At 41.2% G+C, this 24069-nt stretch overlaps 1 long non-coding RNA gene and 1 pseudogene across 1 annotated transcript; one reads left to right on the plus strand and one right to left on the minus strand.

Annotated features, from left to right (window-relative positions):
• Positions 1-24069, minus strand: part of LOC144616997 (scavenger receptor cysteine-rich type 1 protein M160-like) — a 62676-nt pseudogene that overhangs the window by 16088 nt on the left and 22519 nt on the right.
• LOC144616945 (uncharacterized) lies at positions 13763-16291 on the plus strand. The gene is made up of 2 exons (XR_013556873.2): positions 13763-14164; positions 16002-16291. It is a non-coding gene; the product is annotated as an uncharacterized LOC144616945 (long non-coding RNA).

Genomic DNA, 24069 nt, shown 5'->3' on the forward strand with positions numbered 1-24069 from the left:
TCCTGAGTGAAATCCTAGGTGATTGATCTGTGGTCACACTGAAAGAGACGTTGAATCCAGCTCCGGAGCTGAGGTTTCTTTCCTCAAGATGACATCACAGTAAGAACATTTGAAGATTCCAGAAATGTTCTATCCTAATTACATCATCTTTTCTTACATAATTTCAGCCCCTCCCCTCCACCCTATAGACTCTGGAATTTCAATTCACTTGAGGTAGATGTGGGTATGTCCAAAATTTCTTAGTAAACATAAATAAATCTAAAAATTTCACGGCAGCATAATTAGAATAGGAAAGTGCAGGTCACTTGGAAGGAGAATGATTTTAGGTTAACTTTGTGACTTTGTCTGTGAAGATACTCATACCTCAACTTGCTTCCAAACCTAATTGTCTTCTCATAGTTGAGTTTTTGGGTGTAGCACATGTGTGTTACGCATTTAATTAAAATAAATATTATTTCTTGTATCCTCAAGCACAGCGATCTTTGAAAATGTAAATTGGTTCAAATTATCCCATGGGCGGAGCATCTTCTAGGATATGAATTGAGAAGACACTCCACATTCACCAAGGCTGTAACATGCTGAGGGAACAGGAATGTCCTAACTCCTAAACCTGACCCTAATCTGGCTTCTGGCATTCCCAATATTCACCCAGTGATATGTAGTTTGTGCTCTTTCCCGATAGCCTGGAGAAGTGAGAACAGGTGCACGACATCTGGGAAAATAGCTGCTAAAAAGAGCTCACACTGTCTCTGTAAAATTACTCTCTACACCACTATCTCCGAATTACTTGTTTTGAAGATACGCAGTAACCCCTTAGCTTCAAGCTACGTGTACCGGAAAGTCAAATGATAAACCCTTACAAGGAAAAAGTGCCTGCTTTCATCCGCAAATTGCATCCGAATGTGTGCCTATCCATCAAAGGGGAAAAAAGAATGAGGTCCTTTATGTCTGACCTGCTGTGTTAAAGTCAACGGGATCGCAGGTAATAGAGTAGGCTCATCGCCTGGGGATCCTGAGAAAAATCGTTAGAGCTCACACGTGTGCTGGGGACAGATACACAATCTACATATAACATGTCCAAGTTCTCAGGTCCTTTGGAAAATAAGAAATGAAGTGACTTGAATCATTAGCCCTACATCCTGTCCCTAGAATTTCTAATGGTTCTTGAGTGTGTTTGGGCTGTGATACTTCGAACCACTACTTCCTCACAGTGTCTTTTTGTTGAATTCTCCATCTCTTGTTGTTTTTTTTTTTTTTTTTTTTTCCTTTTCTCCTGAGGCCTCTTATCTTCCCTCTGCCCCATGTCACCGAATGTGTGGACAGCTTGCTCCTTCTCCCTCCTCTCAAACATTATCAAAACTCTTGCAATCAGCATTCACTGAAATTTAGTGTTAAGGGGGGGTGGGAAGAAGGGAAGATAGCCTGGCAAAAGATACACATAATTACCAAATTTCACCTAATCTTACAAAGTTTTTTTTTTTAATGTTTATTCAAGTAATCTCCACGCCCAGTGTGGGGTTTGAGCTCGCGAACCTGAGATCGAGAGTTGCGTGCTCTTCCGACTGAGCCAGCCAGTCACCCCAAATTTGACCTAAACTTAATGTCCCGCTGCTGTTTTCTCCCATCCCCCCCTGCCTGAGGGGGTTTCTCTTTGTTCCTCTTTCCCTATTCACCCTGTCACCATTACTTAGCACACACCTACCCCTGTCTCTAATTTCTTTCCTTTCCTAATTTCTTTCTCGGATGGGGTTTGAAATGCTCTCATAAGTCCTCTCGAAATTGGCCCTCCTGCCTCTGCCTCAGGTATCGAGAGGTGGCGGGAGAGTAGATCAATAAAAAAATCCTTCTTCCAACAAAGACAAAGTAGAAGAATATCATCCACTGTAGATCCTGTGCTTGATTCTTGGGCAAGAAATCCAAGAAAAGGTTTATCCTTCTATCAGCTGCTGCCTGGACAGCTTTTGGTTCCTGGATTCTTATAATTACCTTTGTGCATAAGCTGCCCCCACTCCACAGAATTTGCATGTTCTGCTTCTTTGGGGCTCAGGTCAGCCTTGTGCTTTGGTCTAGCAGGAGCTGCCTAGATTTTCACACTGGAATATGATAGAGCTTTAGCATCTAAATGGATTAGTCTAGTTTATAAGTATGCACAGGAATCTTACCCACATAGCAGACTTATGTGAGGAATATGACTCCAATCATAATATTTGGGCACTGATTAACCTCCTGTAATACACATGGAGAGTTAACTTTTACTACTGTTACCCATAACCCACCCTCTTTTCCTGAATGCAAAAGCTACTGCTGTTATTTCTTTTGATATAGCAAGGTTTTCTTTCCTGTTTCATACCACTGTGGTTATAATGGCAAATGGACCTGACGATGAACAGAAAACCATCCTGCACATCCCCTAGTAATATCTGATTAACAGTGATGTAAGAGGCTTCACTGATCTCTATTTGGCAGAAAATTGTGGTGTACTTTCTTTATGTTAGATTGCTATGAAAGATCTAGAGTATCTACAGAATTCCCTATGCTAGGAGCCTCACCATTGATCAGTCATAGAGATAAAGGGGTGATTAACTTTGGAAATTGGAATTTTGATTTATTAATGAATACTATTGGGTGTTGCTGGGCTCCAAAACGACACATATTTGTATTATCTTCTCAAAGTGTTTCTCCTTCCGTGGGAAATCTGTTTTATATACCATGAATCCGGTTACTGCCAACATGGTAAAATCAACAGGGGCTACCAGTTCCCAAAATCACCTCTGGAGAAGTGATTGAGGTAAAACGGAAATAAGCATCTAAAGAATTAATCACATTAGAACGAGACCAACTTAGGTTGAAATGGTGACCTGAGAGCAGTGGACGGGGCAGAAGGTGGTCAATGCCTGCAGTCCAGGAGGAGAGCTGCAGGAGGGGAGGGACGAAAGTGTAGAAAGTGGGCAAGTTCTGATATTGTATCTCCCCCAATTCATTTTATCACTTATTTTAATTTTACAGACACAGAAATCTGTGGCAGTGATCCAAGCTGCTCACCGTGTCTGTCCATGACTAATATCAGGCAAGTACAAAAGTGCTAGCTAAGAAGTTAAGGAAAACAATTAAGAAATAAATAGAAGGATAAATATAGGCAGAGAACAAATTGCTGAGCTGAAATATCAGTTTCAGTAATTTTCATTTTTTAATGTTTATTCTATTTTGGAGAGAGAGAGTGCTCGCAGAAGAGGGGCAGAGAGAGAGGGAGACAGAGATTCCGAAGCAGGTCCCACGCTATCAGCACAAAGCCCACCATAGGGCTCAAATTCATGAATCATCGTGAGATCATGCCCTGAGCCATAGTCGAACACTCAACTGACTGAGCCACCCAGGCGCCCCAATCAGTTTCAGTAATTTTCCAAGAAGGCGTGAAAAAAGAACAAAAACATGGAAAGTATAAAACGGTAAGGGATACAGGGGGCAGAAGAAAAGCCTCAGCATATACTTAACAAGGGTCCTACAAGTAAGAAACAGAAAACTAGAAGGGAGGAAAGAGCTGAAGAATTCTATCAATAGATGGAAATTTCACAGAATAAAAAGGATTTGTGAGTGCTTCATTTTGGAAGCACTTCTGGATTGCCACTAAAGGAAGATGAGAAAAAACTTTCACACCCAGACAAACTATAGAGAAGTTTTTTTTTTTTTTTTTTTTTTTTTTTTTTTTTTTTTTTAAAGTACCAGAGTAAAATTTCCGGAAGAAAGAGCACATCACCTGTTAAGGAACAAGAATCAGATTGACTCTAAACTTCTCAGTGGCAACATTACTTATAAGACAAAGTAATATCTTAAAAGAAGCAAGAACACTGAATTTGGAATTGTATCTGGAGCCAACTATCATTCCTAAGCGAGAAAGAAATACACTATATAAGCCACAATTTTTATGAAATATATTTAAAGTGGCTATTAACACAAGAAGAAGCAACGAAATTGAATTTAACGCTGAAGGCCTAGATAGTTTTATTGGTAAGTTCCATCAAACTCTCAAGTAACAATTACTATTTTATACCAAAAAGTAGAAGAAGCAGAAAATGGAAAAAGTCCCAGCTCCTTTAAAAAGCTTAGTGTAATATTAATTGTACTTTTTTATAGAGTGATAAACTTACATAGAGAAAATGTCACAAATATTAAGTATACAATTCGAGAATCATTGCATATCTATATAGCCATATGTACATGCTAAATAAAGAATATTTTCCATGCCACAAAAGGTTCTGTCATGCCTGCCTCTCCTGCCTATTACTATATTGACCTCTTATCATCATTTTGACCTGTTTTAACAGTAAGAATTTTTTTTATGTTTATTCATTTATTTTGAGAGAGAGAGGGGGAGAGATAGAGAGAGAATCCCAAGCAGGCTCCACACTGTCAGCACAGAGCCTGATGTGGGGTTTGATCTCAGGAACTGAGAGATATGACCTAAGCCAAAATCAGGAGTCAGATGCTCAATGGACTGAGCCACCCAGGTGTCCCTGAAGAGTGAGAATTCTTTTTTGCCTGCCTTCTTTTACAAAATAGTGTACCTGTGAGAGTCAAGTCTGGTGCTACGTGTCTCAGTATTTCTTTTAAATTGCTATCTAATATCCTAATGCAAGACTACATCACAATTTATTTATTCTACTGTGTTTTGAAAATTAAATTATTTTTAGTGTTTGACTATTATAAATAGAGATGATGTGAGAGATAATGGGGAATCAAAAAAATGAGTTCCTCTACCTACCAAAACACTTACGTAAAGATATTCATATCAGCAAGTATGACCCAAAGTTGATGAAAGCTATTTTTTTAGGAATTCTCAGAAGAGGAACTCCGGGGTTATAGGGTATAAATAAAGCTCCAATGACTGAAACTAATCATATGGAGATCTATAAACTGTCTTACAAAAAATTCAGAGAAATCCTCTTAAAGAAAGTCATGCACCACAAGAAAGGCCAAAAAAACACAAATAAACAAATAAAATTAGAAAAGCGATTTATGAACAAAAAAAGTTCAACAAAGAAACAGAAACCATTAATAGTAAGGTTGCCTGGTGGCTCAGTCGGCTAAGCGTCCAACTCTTGATTTCGGCTCAGGTCATGATCTCACCGTTTGTGAGATCGAGCCCCACATCGGGCTCTGTGCTGCCAGTGCAGAACCTGCTTGGGATTCTCTCTTTCCCTCTCTCTGTCCCTGCCCCCCTTCTCCCATGTGAGTGGGTCTCTCTCTCTCTCAAAATAAATAAACTTAAAAAAACCCATTAAAAACAAACAAAAATTCTACACAATGACTACATGAAGAATTCAATATAAAGCTTCAATAGCAGACTCAGCCAAGCAGAGTCTGGATGGGTAAAACAAACAAGCAAACAAACAAACAAACAAACAAACAAAAAACAAGACCCAACTATATACTGCCTATAAGTTACTCCAGCTTTAAGATTATACACAGGCTGAAAGTGAAGGAATGGAAAAAGCTATTCCATGCAAATGGAAACCAAAAGAGAGCAGGATAGCTATGCTTATATCAGACAAAATATATTATTAGCAAAAACTGTAATAAGAAACAGGTCATTATAAATAATAAGGGGTCAATTCATTAAGAGGATATAGCAATTATAAACATATATGCACCTAACATCAGGGCACCTAAATATTTAAGCACATACAGATACGAAGGGAGACACAGATAACAAAACAATAATAGTAGGGAACTACAACCTCTCATTTTTAACAACAGATAGATTATCCAGATGGAAAATTGATAAGGATATAATGGACTTGAACTGTATTTTAGACAAAATGGACCTAAAAATCTATTCAGAACATTCCATCCAACAGCAGCATATACACACTCTTCTCAATAGTACATAGAACATTTTCCAGAATAGATCATATGTTATGTCACAAACAAGTCTTAGTACATTTAAGATGAGTGAAATCACACCAAGCATCTTTTTCAATTAAAATTTTATAAAAGGAGGAGTTAATAATAGGAAGAAGACAGAAAAATCCCCCAATATGTAGAGATTAAACAACATATTCCAGAACAGCCAATGGGTCAAAGAAGAGAGCAAATGAGAAGATTTAAAAAAATCTGGAAACAAATGTAAGTGGAAAACAACAGACCAAAATTTATGGGAGGCAGCAAAACCAGTGCTAAGGGGGAAATTTATACTGATAAATGATTGCTTTAGGAAAAAATATCTCAAATAAATAACCTAACTTTACACTTAAGGAACTAGAAAAAGAACAAACTAAGCCCCAGGTTAGCAGATGGAAATTAATAACAAAGATCAGAACAGATATACATGATATAGGAACCGGAAAAACAATAGAAAAGTTCAGTGAAACTAAGCTTTAATTTTTTGAAAATATGAACAAGGTTGACAAAATTTTAGCTAGGCTAACTAAAAAAGAGAGAGAAGACTTAAAAACAAAAAAGGAATGAAAGAAAAGACATTACAAATAGCACAGAAATACAAAGGATCATGAGACTGTTATGAATGATCACATGCTAACAAATTGAACATAGAAGAAATGGATAAATGCCCAGAAACATACAACTTACCAATATTGAATCATGAACAAAAGAAAGTATGAACAGACCAATAGTGAATAAAGAAACTGGCTCAGTCATCAAAAACCTCCCAACAAAGAAACACTCAAGGCCTGGCAGTTTCACGGGTGACTTCTACCACATTTAAAGACTCAATGTCAATCTTTCTCAAAATCTTCTGAAAAACTGAAGAGGGAACACATACTTATTTGATGAGGCCAGTATTACTCTGATACCAAAGCCAGATAAGGACACTACAAGAAGAGAAAACTATAGGCCAACATCCTTGATGAATGTAGATGCAATTTTTTTCAACAAAATACTGGATCGGAATGCCTGGGTGGCTCAGTCCATTAAACATCTGACTCTTAATTTCAACTCAAGTTCATGATCTCACGGTTTGTGGGTTCAAGCCCCACATCAGGCTCTGTGCTGACAGTGCCTGAGACTGCTTGGGATCCTCTCACTCTTCCTCTCTCAAAAATAAATAAATAAACTTGCACTCTCTCTCTCTCAAAATAAATAAACTTAAAAAAAAAAAAAAAACCCAAATACTGGCAAGCAGTTTTTCAACAGCACATTAAAAGAATCATACACAGTGATCGAGCTGTAGCTATCTCTGGATTGCAAACGTGGTTCAACATGTGTAAGTCAACAAATGTGATACAACACATTAATAGAACAAAAGATAAAAGTCATATGATCATCAAAGCAGACGCACAAAAAGCATTTGACAAAATTCAACCTTCTTTCCTGATAAAAATCCTCAACAAATTGGGTAGAGGAGGAATGGTCATCAACATAATGAAGGCTGTATATGAAAAGCCACCAGGTATCATCTCACTCAGTGGTGGAAAAATGAGAGCTTTTTCCTAATGTCAGGAAGAAAAGTATGCCCGTCTCAACACTCCTATTTAACATAGCTCTGGAAGTCCCGGCCAGAGCAATTAGACAAGAAAAAGAAAGAAAACATCCAAATCAGACAGAAACAAGTAAAATTGTCTCTGTTCGCAGGTGACATGATCTTACCTACATAAAATCCTAAAGATGGTACAAAAACTGTTAGAATGTGTAAATAAATCCAGTAAAGTTGTAGGAGGTAAAGTCATCATACACAAAATCAGTTGTGTTTCTACATCCTAACAAGAAACTATGTGAAAAAGAAATGAAGAAAACAATCCCATTTACAAGAGCATCAAAAACTAAATACTGGGGCACCTGGGTGGCTCAGTCATTTAAGCATCCGACTTCAGCTCAGGTCATGATCTCATGGTTTGTGAGTTTGAACCTCACGTTAGGCTCTGAGGTGGAGCCTGCTTCGGATTCTGGGTCTCCCTCTCTCTTTGCTCCTCCTCCACTCGCGCTTTGTCTCTCTCTGTCTCTCAAAAATGAATAAACATTAAAAAAATTTAGGGGCGCCTGGGTGGCTCAGTCGGTTGAGTGTCCGACTTCAGCTAAGGTCATGATCTCACAGCTCGTGAGTTCGAGCCCCACGTCGGGCCCTGTGCTGACAGCCTGGAGCCTGCTTCAGATTCTGTGTCTCCCTCTCTCTCTGCCCCTAACCCACTTGCATTCTGTCTCTGTCTCTCTCAAAAATAAAAATAAACATTAAAAAAAATTTTTTTTAAATAAAATAGAAATAAATAAATAAATTTTAAAAAAGCAAAATACTTTGGAATAAATTTGACCAAGGAAGTGAAAGTACACTGAAAATGATGAGACATTGGTGAGAGAAATTTAAGAAACAAAAGAATAAATAGAAAAGTATCCTGTATCCTACTGATTCAATACAATTTCTTCTAAAATTACATTGACTGTTTTCACAGAAATAGAACAAACAATCTTAAAATTCATATGAAACCACAGAAGATCCCTAAATAGCCAAAGCGATCTTGAGGAAGAACGAAGCGGTAGGCATCCTGCTTCTTGATTTCAAACTATTACAAAGTTGTAGTAATGAAAAAACAGCATAGTAATGGCATAAAAGCAGACACATGGACCAATGGAATAGAGTACAGAGCCCAGAAATAAACCCATGTACAGTTGACTAATTTTTGACAAGGATGCCGTGAACACTCAATGGGGAAATGATAGTTTCTTCCATAAATGGTGTTAAGAAAACTGGATATTCATAAGTAAATATGAATAAAACAGGACCCTTATATCATACCACTTACAAAAATTAACTAGTAGGAATTAAAGGCTTAAAAGAAAGACCTGAAACCATAAAAATTACTGAGGAAAACATAGTGAAAATGCTCCTAGACATTGGTCTCGACACCAATTTTTGGATAAGACCCTAAAAGCACAGGCAACAAAAGCAAAAACAAACCAGTGGGCTATATAACACGAAAATGTTTCTGCACAGCAAAGGAAGCAATTAACAAAACTAGAAGTCAACTTAGGGAGTGGAAGAAAATATTTGGAAACCGCCTATCTGATGAAGGGTTACTATCCAAATTACATAGAAAACTCACACAATTTAACAGGAAAAAAAAAACCCCAAAACAAACAAACAAAAAAAACAATTAAAAAATGGACAAAGGATGTGAACAGCCATTTTTCCAAAGGAGACATAGAAATGGCCAAGAAGTCGGTAAAGAGACATTCATCATCACTATCAGGGAGATGCAAATCAAAACCACAATGAGATGTCACCTTATACCTGTTAGAATGGCTATCATCAAAAGGACAAGAGACAATATTTATTTATTTATTTATTTATTTATTTATTTATTGGGGAGAAAGACAGAGAGAGAGAGAGAGAGAGAGAGAGAGAGAGAAAATCTTAACTAGTCTCCATGCTCAGGGCAGAGCCTGATGCGGGCCTGGGTCCCACGAGCCTGGCATCATGACCTGAGCTGAAATCAAGAGTCAGATGCTCAACCGACTGAGTCACCCAAATGCTCCGAGGCACAACTTTTAGTGAGGTGTGGAGAAAAGGGAGAATTGACTTGGGTGAATTCACTTGGGCGGGAAAGCGAACTGGTGCATGCAGCCACTATGGAAAACAGTATGGAAGTTTCTCAAAAAATTAAAAATCAAACTGCCATATGATCCTGCAGTCCAATTCTGGGTATATATCCCAAGAAAATGAAATCAGTATCTCAAAGTGATATTGTTTGGGAACATCATCAAAGAGACGTGACCACCGGCTGACCCGTGACCTGGACCCAGGCACTTGGAGGTTCCTCATGCCTTCCCCTGTTCTTGGAATGGGGGTTCTCACTCCCAGAGGACACAGCCTTGAGATAGTGATGTGGTGATGAGAACTTCTGCATGGTGTACGTGACCGAGCCCAGTTAGGTGGCAAGCAGGTGGGGGGCACCCACCGGTCTTGCTGCCTCCCAAGTTAAGCCTCTCATGTAAATTCCTTTTGTAAATTCCTTTATTAAAACTGCCACCTACCAACCCGGAGTGGCCTGCCTCTATTTGCCTTCTTCATATGGGGCTGGTTTCAGATTTCACCTGGGAATCTCCCGACAGGATTATGAACCAACAATTGGTGAGCCAGTTAGCAGATTGAAGAAATGGGCCTTGGTCAAGAGGCATCTGCAGGGGGACTCCTAAGTTGGCCATCGACTTCTGTGTGTGTGCGGGGGAGGGGGTGTGTGTGACTTGTATGTCAGATGGACCACTGCATGACTACAGGGACACCCCAAAAGCACAGGCTGATATAATGCATTTGGTGAAGCTGCTCAGGGCACACTGTGAGGGAGGAGGGAAGCATGTCGTTGCCGTGGTGGGCTGGCCTCTACTGTGGGCAGCTCGCTGGCCGCCAGGCCCGACTAGAGGGTGAAGCTCAGGTTAGAAAGTTAGAAGCGCTGAGGTTAGAGAAGGATGCGGGGGTGTCCACTAGTCTGTTACTTTCAGGGCTGGCAGACAGGGGTGGGAGAGCAGGATAGTCAGTTGGAGACCTTAGGGTGCTGTTTTGCAAAGCCAGGAGGATGCAAGCTGCCACTGATTAAGATCCGGGCATTTGTGGCAAAGCCTGCTTAGTGCACAAAGAGGTGAAATCTCTGAGAAAGTGATGAAATGAAGGAAAAGAGGAGAATGTTATGGTAACTGATGAAAACACAGACAAAACACCCCATGCTTTCTGACCCTTACCAAAAAAAAAAAAAAAAAAAAAAAATGTTTTAAATAGCACTTACTCAAAAACTTCTAGAAAACTTGCATTCTTTCTCTGTCCCTTCAAGTTGTAAATGTTATCATGTCTTTGAAATGTAAACTCCCTAGGAGGTAATCAAAACCTGGCCCACAGAGACTGAAGGAAAGAAAGGGGGCATAATTTGTAACATATATCTGTAACATACATTTGTAATATACATCTGTAGAAGTTCCTTTGTTCACCCCATTATAATGACCTCTCATCGGATTTTAACCCTGGCCACTTTTAAGTCTTGTGTTTCTTGCAGACAGCACTGGTTTTTCTTTGACCCTTTGGCAAAAAGTGTTCCTGCAAAAGTGCTTCATTTTCAAGAGATTCATGGAAAAGACTGACAAATATGTTTTTCCTAAGATCAATTTGCCTTCACATGGGAGGGACAATGATGAACCTTTCAAGTGCTCCCCCGGGGCTGCCTGCACAGCCCCACCATATGTCCCGGAATGGTTGCTGGGACCTGTCCCTGTTCTCCTTCCCCACATCAGTACCATGGGCCAATTACATTGATGATACAATGGTAACATAGGAAGACTTGTCTCTGCTGCAGGACAAAGCCTTACTAGAGCATCTGCAAGGGAGAGGATGGGCAGGGAACCCTCAGAAAGTTCAAGATCCAGACGCTGCTGTAAGGTTTTGGGTGTTGTCTGGTTGGGTAAAAGCTGTGATTAATACAGTGCAAGCCCTTGTAGGAATTTTGAGGGTCTGAGGGCTGTTAAAAAAATTTTTTTTAATGTTTATTTATTTTTGAGAGGGGGAGGGGCAGCGAGAGAGGGAGACACAGAATCCAAAGCAGGATCCAGGCTGGAGCTGTCAACACAGAGCTGGACGCGGGGCTCCAACTCACGGACCGCAAGATCATGACCTGAGCCGAAGTCGGACGCTTAACCGACTGAGCCACGCAGGGGCCCCGAGCCTTGGGATTTAAAATGCCTTCCTTGTTAAAAGGATGAGGCAAGTGCTATTGGTTTAAAAAGCCTCCTCGCTTGTGATTATTTAAATTGTATCTTTCCACCCTGTGTTTATGTAAGTGCTGAATCATGAAATTGTACACCTGAAACTAACATTATGCTGTATGTTAACTAACTGGAATTAATTAACACATTAATTAAATTTATTTTATTTGTATTTCTTTAATTTATTTTTTTAAATTAAAAAACTTAAAAAAATTGTATCCTCCTTGATTTTTTCCCCCTATATACATGGAGATTCAAGCAGATTATATGAAAAGGAGAAAAGAATTTTAACAGAGTCCTCCATAAGGAGGAAAGAGCTTTTTGGGAGAAGAAAGATGTGCTGGGGTCAAGGAATACTGGTTTGGCCTAAAACATGAGGCTTTCTGTCTAGGATATCAACACAAAATAACAGAATCATGTAGATTTTATTCTAGTGCGGTTGTTAGTAACGATAACAGTAATGACCAACTTTTTGTTGTTTGTTTTGTTTCAGCTTCTAGACATTAATTCTTATCCTGATAAGTTTTTAAAAGGCTCGGGTCGAAGAACTTTCGTTTCTGAGACTCAACTAGAAACAAAGCCAATAAAGGCAGGCAGGTGTCGTGGTTCCCTATTTACATTCCTTGAAACCAGGAAGTCCTTTTGACTCTCAGGAGATCATTTCCTTTTAGTTCCATTTATTTACTAGATTTTTCTCCTCTCATGTTCCATAAAGAACTCCCCAGTTTTCCCACAATGGCCCCCACCCCCTTTTCACCTGGAGTGTTCTTTCCTCAGCTGGACGAGAAGCCCCTAGAGGGCAGGATTTAGGCCTGGGGGTTCCTGTCATAAGACAGCATTGGGCACTGTTTTTGTTCTTAGGCAGTGGGATGGTGTCAGCGACTTCTCCTTGATGTTCTGGGTGAGCAAGAGGGCGTTTGTGGACTTTGGGAGGAAGCCCGTATTCGTGGCAGAGAGAGATTAGGCACGAAGACTCCCGGAGACGGTCCATAACAAGTGTTGGCAGCTGGCAAAGACCGTGGAGGCACATTGGCACTTGGTCAGCGGCTGTGGCCAGGTGACGTTAGAGAAGGTCGAGTTCAGACCGGGGACTGGGATGCCTGTGGGCAGGGGGAGTGGTGCTGCCTGTGGCGGGTGCTGACAGGGTGCTGCCTGTGGGCGGGGAATCTCTGGGGAAAGTAGCTTGAAGCATAAGACAAGTGTCAAGTGCTCTTTTGAACCAGGGAGAATCGATTGATCGAAGTTCTTCTTCGAAACGTGTTAGATGGGTTTGTGTAGTAGGTTAGGAATTAAAAGATAGGAAAAGAACGGCGATATTCGGAGCAACACTCCTGCCTAATGTTCTGTTTCATTTAAAAGAACATAACCCCCATCTTAGAAAATAAACTCTTCTGGGGCGCCTGGGTGGCTCAGTTGGTTAAGCGTCCAATTCGTGAGTTCGAGTCCCGCGTCGGACTCTGTGCTGACAGCTCAGAGCCTGGAGCCCATTTCAGATTCTGTGTCTCCCTCTCTCTCTGACCCTCCCCCGTTCACGCTCTGTCTCTCTCTGTCTCAAAAATAAATAAAGAAAAAACATTAATAAAAAAAGAAAATAAACTCTTCCTGGGGCACCTGGGTGGCTTAGTCGGTTGTGCTCCCGACTTCGGCTGAGGTCATGATCTCACGGTTGGAGAGAGTTCGAGCCCTGCATCGGGCTCTGTGCTGTTAGCACAGATCCTGTTTTGGATCCACTGTTCCTCCCCCGCTCTCTCTGTCCCTCCCCTGCTCATGCTCTCTCTTAAAAAATAAACAGTAAAAAAAAAAGAAGAAAATAAACTCTTCCCTCCCCATTGACATGACTGGGGAGAAGTTCCCATGATCCAGTGACACACAGTCCTGACATGATGAGCACACAAAGACAAGCTATTTCCGAGCTTCTAGGGAAGGATCTGAACTCTCTCCTCAGGAAAATTTGGTCTTTCAACTTAGACATCATTCTGCTGACAAAGACTAGCTCTGGGACTGTGAAGTCTAGGAAAACAGTTCCTTCATTTCGTGAATGGATCCGGTTCTGGTGCAGTGAACTGAACACTCTGCATATCTCTGGAACAATCTACCTTCTTGCTGCTTTGGCCTGATAGTCTAGTATTTTTGGTTCAATAGAGCTGTGGCTTCTAAGCTCCCTGAGATTCCTTGTTTCTACACAGCATGTATAGAATGAGGCTTGGCCAATCCCCATCCAGATCTTCACCCCTCCCATTGTGCCTGAGGCTGTGACTTCATCACCTGGATCACCTAGGAGGTGAGACAGCCTGGGGCAGAGAACTCCGTGTCTTCTCTCAGATCTCAATGGCGGGAGTTGAACCCGGGGCCAATTTACTCCCAAATGGTGTTCCTTGGCTCTACGCCCTGTTTGCTATGCTTTTTGTATTTTTTCTCTTTGTCATGTTCTCTCCCTTTTTACTTGAGATTGACCAATATATAAAGAAATGTGAGTATATTTCCCCTCGGCCTTAGGACACAGGGGAGCTGAATGAGAGAATGTGTGTGTGGAGTGAGAAGGTACACACTGTAAGGCGGGGGACATGGAAACAATGTTTGCTGTTCTCTGAACTTCAAGGTCTTAATGACGCAGGGCTAAACGTCTTAGAAATCCTAATCTTACAGGTGCTAGAAGTATCTGGGGCACACAGGCCAGGACTGGACTAGGAAGCCCATCTGTGGTACACGTATAAAGCATGAGGAGGTATCTAGGGCCCTGCCTGAGTTGATGTAAGGCCCAGGTATAAGTTCTCAGGAAACTCTGTGTAATCTGGCGACAGATGAAGGAATTTTCAGATGATGGTCTCTGACCCACCATGCTTCGTGTTAGTCTTGCTTAGATGCAGGTGTTCTCTGCATAATGCTGTGCGTAAGGATAAAGGAAATGAGATAAAGATGGACCATCTGAGAAGGCCAGGTGAGTATTCTTTGCCCTTCACTTCTCTATGGGCTCATTGTGCCCGTAAGCTGTCAGCTCTAGTAACTTTCATGGTCAATGTGCTAGATGGCTGAGAACTCCACATCCAAATCTAGTCTTTGCGAGACAGCCCCCTCACACTCTGTTTAGCCTAGGAATTCTGAGTCTTCTCTCTAGGGAGAACACTTTTCAAGCAGAAGTTTGGTTCTGAGCCCTCACTGACTTCAGAATCTAGGGTCTCCTGTAGGTGGAAAAGTTTCTCTTTACTCATCTATACTTGTGATGTTTCTCCTGATAGTTTCATTGACGAAGCTACCATTAAAAAAAAAAAAAAAAATTAGGCGGGGCGCCTGGGTGGCTCAGTCGGTTGAGCGTCTGCCTTCGGCTCATGTCATGATCTCACGGTCAGTGAGTTTGAGCCCCACGTCAGACTCTGTGCTGAGAGCTTGGAGCCTGGAGTCTGCTTCCGATTCTGTGTCTCCCTTTCTCTCTGACCCTCCCTCGTTCATGCTCTGTCTCTCTGTGTCTCAAAAATAAATAAACATTAAAAAAAAATTAGGTGACTCTTGTCCAGGCACCTGTTATAAAGTTGCCTTTGTGATAGGGATAAGTGCAGAAGGACCTTGTAGGGATAGATCATCGTACAAATAGCCCGAGGAGACTGAAAGTCCACTGTTCAGAGGGACATTCTGACCACCAGGTGACCATAATTCCTGAAAATTGTGTGCGTGCCTCTCTAGGTAAGGTCAGCTCTAGCTTTCTTTATGCTTTTCTGTGACTCCCTTGTGACATCACAGGGAGATAACACACCAGATTCTTGCGTTTTTGGTCCTTGAACTTAGACATCCCTGAGTTCTTTGTGTCCCTCATATCACCCCCTCAATAGGAATGTTACATGTTAAACTTCTGTCTTCTCTCTGCTATGGAAGGTGAAAGTTGTGGGCTATTTGGTGAGGATTGACTTTTACGGCTCATTCGACAACTCCCATTATATAATTATTATAACAATATAACGATTCTATAACAGTAACATTATATAGCTTTATTATTATAAAGGGTGGGGTTATCTTCATAGGTAGAATCAGGACAAAGTCACAAGAAAGGGTTGGCCATTGAGGAACAAATGCTTTAGAGATTAAAACATTTCTTATACATTCATCTTGAGAAACAATAGTCTCTTGTGACAACTATTTCCCAGACTATAGGTCGAGAGTCATATAATCCTGTCCTGACAGGATTTTGCTGAGTGTTTAATGATGTACAGAAAATTTTATGATCTGCCTCTGTTTCATTGTGTCTGCTGTCCCAAATGGGTACCACCATTCTGCTGGGTCACAGTTACAATCAAACAATTTTCTTCCTGTTTCAGGCTGTCCTCTGGAGTCTCCAAGGAGAGACGTTCTGGGAAGGAAGGAAGACAGGATGAGAAAAGATCCCTCTCTACTTGTGAGGGTAGCAAGGGATTCTGAGGCTGACATCTGCACCCCTGGGCCATCAGTTTGAGAGTGGCTGAGCCTGTAAGGAATCACCTGTGACATCGTATTCCAGACATGAGAGGGCTTCTGAGTCCCTCATTATGTATGTTTATACTGGAAAAAAAAAAAAAAAAAAAAAAGAGAGAGAGAGAGAGATAATAAATATTTTGAGACTCTCAGAAAAGTTCTATGTTGCCAGGAATTTTTTTGTCGAACTTACCCTCCGTTGCTTATAGTCAATCCAAATCTCACATTTCCCATTTTCAGGCAAAATCCTAGGTGAATGACTTACATTCTCTTATTCTCCTAAACAACATGTAGAGTCATTCTTTCAGGGGAAGAAAAGCAAACACTTAATCCAGGACCACAGCTGAGTCCTCCTCCTCCCCACCCAAGATGATCACACAGCTAATTCATCGGAACGTTCTAAAATGTTCTGTCTAGATTGTTGTCTTATATAAGTGCCAGGCTCCTTTCACATCTTAGCGTAGAATATAGTTTCATGAAGTCAGACGCATAGGGAAGGGATTGGTATAGATTGGTATAGATTTCCTCTTTCTACCCAAAGCGTCATGGCCCCCCAAATGCTGCTGCTTCATTACCAATGGAACCGTTTTCATGGAAGTTCCTCCACATGATTCTCACTCATTCTTACCTACCACATATGTCTACTTACCAGCTCTTCCTCTCTGTTCGCCTCTTTTAACCAAGTGCAATATTTTTGTCATGATGGGTCATTAAAGCATCTGTGTGGAAACCTCTAGTTGGAGAGGTATATAAGCGATTGTGGAGAGAGAGAAGGAGGAAGGGGGAGAGAAGGAAAGGAAAAGGGGAGGGAGGGAAAAAGAGGGCAGTGATATCTAGCTTGGAGATTCGGAATAAGTTGTTGTGAGATGAAAGAGACTACCATAAGAGACTCTTAAAAACTGAGAACAAACTGAGGGTTGATGGGGGCTGTGAGGGAGGGGAGGGTGGGTGAGGGGCATTGAGGAGGGCACCTGTTGGGAGGAGCACTGGGTGTTGTATGGAAACCAACTTGACAATAAATTTCATACTTAAAAAAAAAAAGAAATTCTAAAGAAAAGTCTGGCACTACCTGTCAGAACAGTTATGTGACAGATTTCTGCATTGCATTCAATGTTAAAATTGTCTGGAAAAGTCCCTTCATTGTATAATAATTACAATAAGTTAAAAACATTTGTTTTAATGTTTATTTATTTTTGAGACAGAAAGAGACAGAGCATGAGCAGAGGAGGGGTAGAGAGAGAGGGAGACCCAGAATCCAAAGCAGGCTCCAGGCTCTGAACTGTCAGCACAGAGCCCGACGCAGGGTTCGAACTCACGAGCTGTGAGATCATGACCTGATCTGAAGTCAGACGCTCAACCAATCGGGCCACCCAGGCGCCCCTAAAATAACTTTTGAGAAAGAACTGTTAAATTTCAATTCACTTTGATGCTCACAAAACTGTATGGCTGCCTATTAAGATGCTATTCAAAATGGCCATGGGATATTGTTTTTGTGTGTGTGTGTCTGCATCTGTTTCTTTGCATGGAGCGTTGTCTCTTGGTATGTCTGTGTATCTTTTTTTCTTCAAAAGTTCTCCTGCAGTTTCTGGGGGCACATTTCTCTTTTTCCATTTTCCATTTTCTTGTTCTCTTTTTATTGATTCTTTTTTTAATATTGATTATTTTAAAAAGTTTTTTTTTAATGTTAATTTTATTTTTGAGAGAGAGAGAGTGAGAGCAGGGGAGGGGCAGAGAGAGAGAGAGAGAGACAGAGGAACCAAAGCAGGCTCTGTGCTAACAGCAGAGAGCCCGACACGGGGCTCGAACTCACAAACGGTGAGATCATGACCTGAGCTGAAGTCGGATGGTTAACCAACTGAGCCCCCCAGGTGCCCCTAGAAAGTTTTAAATAATTTTTCTCATCTTCATCTCTGGGTTGGTGCATGTCTTTCCTATTTCTGTTTTCTAAATTTCTTCAAAAAACCAACTCTTGGTTTCACTGATCTGCTCTACAGTTTTTTTACATTCTATATTGTCTATTTCTGCTCTGATCTTTATTATTTCTCTTCTTCTTCTGGGTTTGGGGTGTCTTTGCTGTTCTTCTTCTAGTTCCTTTAGGTGTGCTGTTAGATTTTGTATTTGGGATTTTTCTTGTCTCTTGAGATGGGCTTGGATTGCAATGTATTTTCCTCTCAGGACTGCCTTCGCTGCATCCCCAAGCATTTGGATTGTTGTTTTTTCATTTTTGTTTGTTTCCATATATTTTTTAATTTCTTCTCTAATTGCCTGGTTGACCCATTCATTCTTTAGTAGGGTGTTCTTTAACCTCCATGCTTTTGGAGGTTTTCCAGACTTTTTCCTGTGGTTGATTTCAAGTTTCATAGCATTGTGGTCTGAAAGTGTGCATGGTATGACCTCAATTCTTTTATACTTATGAAGGGCTGTTTTGTGACCCAGTATGTGATCTATCTTGGAGAATGTTCCATGTGCATTTGAGAAGAAAGTATATTCTGTTGCTTTGGGATGCAGAGTTCTAAGTATATCTGTCAAGTCCATCTGATCCAATGTATCACTCAGGGACCTTGTTTCTTTATTGATCCTGTGTGTAGATGATCTATCCGTTGTTGTAAGTGGAGTATTAAAGTCCCCTGCAATTACCACATTCTTATCAATAAGGTTGCTTATGTTTGTGAGTAATTGTTTTATATATTTGGGGGCTCCCATATTCGGTGCATAGACATTTATAATTGTTAGCTCTTCCTGATGGATAGACCCTGTGATTATTATATAATGCCCTTCTTCATCTCTTGTTACAGCCTTTAATTTAAAGTCTAGTTTGTCTGTTATAAGTATGGCTACTCCAGCTTTCTTTTGACTTCCAGTAGCATGATAGATAGTTCTCCATCCCCTCACTTTCAATCTGAAGGTGTCCTCAGGTCTAAAATGAGTCTCTTGTAGACAGCAAACAGATGGGTCTTGTTTTTTTATCCATTCTGATACCCTATGCCTTTTGGTTGGAGCATTTAGTCCATTTACATTCAGTGTTATTATAGAAAGTTATGGGTTTAGAGTCATTGGGATGTCTGTAGGTTTCATGCTTGTAGCGATGTCTCTGATACTTTGTCTCACAGGATCCCCCTTAGGATCTCTTGTAGGGCTGGTTTAGTGGTGATGAATTTCTTCAGTTTTTGTTTGGAAAGACCTTTATCTCTCCTTCTCTTCTAAATGACAGACTTGTTGGATAAAGAATTCTCGGCTGCATATTTTTTCTGTTCATCACATTGAATATTTCCTGCCATTTCTTTCTGGCCTGCCAAGTTTCAGTAAATAGGTCTGCCGCTAGTCTTATGGGTCTCCCGTTATAAGTTAGAGCATGTTTATCCCTAGCTGCTTTCAGAATTTTCTCTTTATCCTTGTATGTCGTGCAGTTTCACTATGATATGTTGTGCAGAAGATCGATTCAAGTTACGTCTGAAGGGAGTTCTCTGTGCCTCTTGGATTTCAATGCCTTTTTCCCTCCCCAGAGCAGGGAAGTTCTCAACTACGATTTGTTCAAGTACACCTTCAGCCCCTTTCTCTTTCTTCTCCTCTTCTGGAATTCCTATTATACAGATATTGTTCTGTTTGATTGCATCACTTAGTTCTCTAATTCTCCCCTCATATTCCTGGATTTTTTTTATCTTTCTTTTTCTCAGCTTCCTCTTTTTCCATAATTTTATCTTCTAATTCACCTATTCTCTCCTCTGCCTCTTCAATCCGAGCTGTGGTTGTCTCCATTTTATTTTGCACCTCATGTATAGCATTTTTTTAGCTCCTCGTGACTATTTCTTAGTCCCTTGATCTCTGTAGCAATAGATTCTCTGCTGTCCTCTATACTTTTTTCAAGCCCAGCGATTAATTTTATGACTATTATTCTAAATTCTTGTTCCACTATATTGCTTAAATCGTTTTTGATCAATTAGTTAGCTGTCGCTACTTCCTGGAGTTTTTTTGAGGAGAGTTCTTCTGTTTCATCATTTTGGGGAGTCCCTGGGGTGGCGTGGAACTGCAGGGCACTTCCCCTGTGCTGTCTGGAGTAACTTGTGTTGGTGGGTGGGGCTGCAGTCATGCAATGTCTGTCCCCAGCCCACTGCTGGGGCCACAGTCAGACTGGTGTGTAGGGGCTGCAGTCATGCGATGTCTGTCCCCAGCCCACTGCTGGGGCCACAGTCAGACTGGTGTGTACCTTATCTTCCCCTCTCCCAGGGGCAGGACTCACTGTTGAGTGGTGTGGCCCCTGTCCAGGCTACTTGTACACTGCCAGGCTTGTGGTGCTGTCTTGATGGGATCTGGCATATTAGCTGAGGTGGGTCCTCTTCTGTGGGCCTCTTGTCTATGCTTGGCTCTGGAGAGTCTGTTCTGCTAGTCTTCTGGCAGTTTTCTGGGTTATTTAGGCAGGTGTGGGTGGAATCTAAGTAATCAGCAGGGTGAGGTGAGCCCAGCGCCCTCCTATGCTGCCATCTTCCCCACCCCCCTCGGTTTTCTAAATTTCTGATTATTTCCTACTCAGTGTAATTTCTTTTACTTTCTCTTTTTTTCTGTCTACCAACCCAACAAATTTCTTGCAAATGTTTCATTCTTCATGTTTCACTACTTTGGAATGAGAGAATACAACTCTGAGGCCCTATTGCCCTGCTCCCCCAAACATAATCCTTCTCCAGGTTGAATGAATTTAAGGAGACCCAGGGCTCTAAAATTAGACATCAAACAGCCCTCTAGGTATTTAAAGCAGGAAGTGGTTTACTATGGGAAATTATATGCTTACAAATTCCTCATCATGAAGTTTCAAAAACCTCAGGAAACCACTGCACCGTGTTGCAAAACCAAGTCTAGCAAATTTCAGGGCAAGTGCAAAGGCCCCTACAAAACAAAATCTCCCACAGACAGGAGAACCCAGCACAGTGCAACCTGGCCCAGATTCCACCCATACAGGTTTGCGGGAAATGTAGTTCTCAGTCTTCCAGCCCCTGCTGTTGAGGGAGAGCATACAAGACAGTGGGGATAGTGAGGAATTTGTAAGAGGTAATACAGCTCAGTTGCCCAGTCAGTGCACAGGGGAGCTCTCTGCTTATCTTCCAGAGAATCCTAGTGATTCTAGTACACTGTAATGTACGTGGCAATACTTCTCTCATTACTTCATTTCCTGTTCTTCACAGGGATTCTTCAGAGTGCTGGGTCAGGAGGGCTTAACCTGGCTCAAGCTGAGATCCCACCCTTTTGAAATCAGTGCCAAGTTGGAAACCATCTTCTTCCTTACCTTTCTAAAAGCACACTACAATCCCAATTGCTTTCCATTTATTTTCCCCAAATCTTGGTTCCTTAAACCAATATATTTCATGTGTGACATGAAGGTTCTAGTCCTAATGTCCTTCCCAGAAAACTGTTGCTCTTCCAAAACGTTCCCTGAGGGGTGAGAAGCCTGATGTATTTATTAACAAATATACCTGTAACCCAACCTCCGGGACTTAAACTGAGATTTAAGATAGTTTTCTTCCTGGGGCCCCTGAGTGGCTCAGTCGGTTAAGCGTCCGACTTCGGCTCTGGTTATGATCTCATGGTTCGTGGGTTTGAACCCCACGTCGGGCTTTGTGCTGACAGCTCAGAGCCTGGAGCCTGCTTCTGATTCTTTGTCTCCCTCTCTCTCTGCTTACCCCTAAATGTGGCCTTTTGGTTATACATCCTATTTACCATCACCGTTCTTTTTATTGTCTTTTTCTCATTTTTTTCCCTTCTTCGGTGAGGTTGATGAACACATAAGGAAATGTGAGTCTTAATGTGGGGCCTGGAAGAGGAGGGGAGGGATCCATTAAAATATGAGGTATTTGAAAATATGTCCCTTAACACATGATCTGGGAAAACAGTTCCTCATCCCTGTGCCTTAAATCCTTCAATGTCCCTGGGCTAAGAGTTCTTAAAAAATCATACTTTCTTGTATGATAGAAATACCTAGGGACAGAGGTCAGGATCAGGCTAGGAAGTCTGTTCTCGGTATGCCTGTGGAGTCTGAGGAAGTATTTGGGGCCCTGACTGAGCTGAGGTTAATGACCAGGTATAAGAATATGAAAAACCCTATAGAATCTGGGGACCCATGAGGGAGTTTCCAAGTATTTGTCTCTGATCCAGGGAACTTTGTCTTAGTCCTGCTCAGGTACAGATGGTCCCTGTGTAATGCTGTGCGTAATGATAAAGATGACGAAATTTTAAAGATGGACCATCTGGAAAGGCCAGGTGAGTATTCTTTGCCCTCACCTCTAGGTTCTTCTGTACAAAAACCTGGCAGCTCTGGTGAGTTCCAAAGCCCATATGCTAGGCAGTTTAGGTGTGCAGAAATCTGGTCTTAGTGAGACAGTCCCCATAGGCTCTGTAAATGACCTCCCCTTTGTCTCAGGTAAACCTAAGTCCTCTGAGCCTTCTTTCTGGGGAGAAAATGTATCAAACTGACTTTTTCTTCTGAGCTCTCATTAATTCCTATGAGTGGAAACATTTCTCCTTTTTGTCTATTTCTGTGATGTTTCTCTTTCTATTGTTAAAGGTCCCTTTCAACTGACTCAGCGATGAAATTTCCATATTAACATGCTAGAGGGTGAAAGGAAAGGAACGATTTATAACCAGGCAGTGGTTATAAATTTGGTTTTGAAATAGGAATAAAGATAGAAGGATCCCAGGATCCTCTCATCTATAGAGACGAGACTTTCAAAGAAAGATTGAAAATCATTCTCATCATCTGTTAACTAGTAACTTCCATAGACTATGTATATGAGGTGACTTGCCTCTCGACGTAGGGTCAGTTCTTCCCTCCTTTGTGCTGTTCTATGGCCCTTAATGGCATCATGGGGAGAGAAAGCACCAGATTCTTGGGTTCTCTGTGTCCACCATCTCCCACCCTCGATATGAATGTTACATGTCCCACCAATACCTTGACCAAGGTTTCCTCTCATAAAATTGAAATGTCTGGTACATAAAAGGTTATTGTGTTGCTGTGAGGTAAGTAAAACAGGTGGGAAATACATTTTGGGCTGAAGGAAGTATTTGGATTTGAGAATGTTTTTGTTAACTCAAGGGAAGAGTGGGAGACCATGTATTTGTATCTGCCACACCCCCAACATAACCAAAATATATGGTAATTTTAATTGTAAGCAACCACACAACATTGCCATCTATCACAACATTGCCATTATATACATGAGAATATATAATGTAGTATGGTAGTTGAAGAAGTTGAGTAGCCCCAAATTTCACAATAAATCACTGTAGTTCTTAGTCATTTGTATAAATGTCTCCATTTCCCCAATTCATGCTCCACTCTACCACTCTGCTACTGTTCTTGAGACCCATTTGCCCATAAGAGCCCAAAGTCAGAACAACAATATCTCAAGTGATAATTTCAAAAGAGTCAAATGGGTGCCTCTGTCTAGAACTTTTCCTATTGCAGCCATGGGTGAGAGGGGTATCGCCTTCATGGAGGGGTGAAGAGACACAGCTTGATCATCCGGGGCCTCTTGTGAGTGGCCGAGGAAAGTTGAAGTTAGAATAACTATCCTTTCTGAGAGTTCAGAAACCAAGTGGGTTCCTCTCTCTCCTACACATCAGCTGTGTCCTTTGCAAGGCATTTCTGTCATTCCCCTTTATCCTCACAGAGGCTGAGTCTCTCTCGCCTACATTCTCAGTCATTGATGTACACATCCCTAAATTCAAATGTTAGTTCCTCAGAATGTCATGATTCATTTGTACTAACTCTAGGTGTGATGAATTGTGGGTAATCTGTTCAAATTTTAAAATATTGGCACATTTGTGACATGTTTGACTTTTGGTGATTGTTGACCCTAGTAATTCCGATTAAGACTTTCCTGATAGATATGGAGTTTCAATGAGTTAGATATCAGATTTTAGGAGAACAGTAGACATACACATAGGCAG

Source organism: Panthera onca, chromosome B4 (assembly GCF_046562875.1).
Source record: "Panthera onca isolate mPanOnc1 chromosome B4, mPanOnc1 haplotype 2, whole genome shotgun sequence".
Taxonomy (NCBI): Eukaryota; Metazoa; Chordata; class Mammalia; order Carnivora; family Felidae; genus Panthera; species Panthera onca.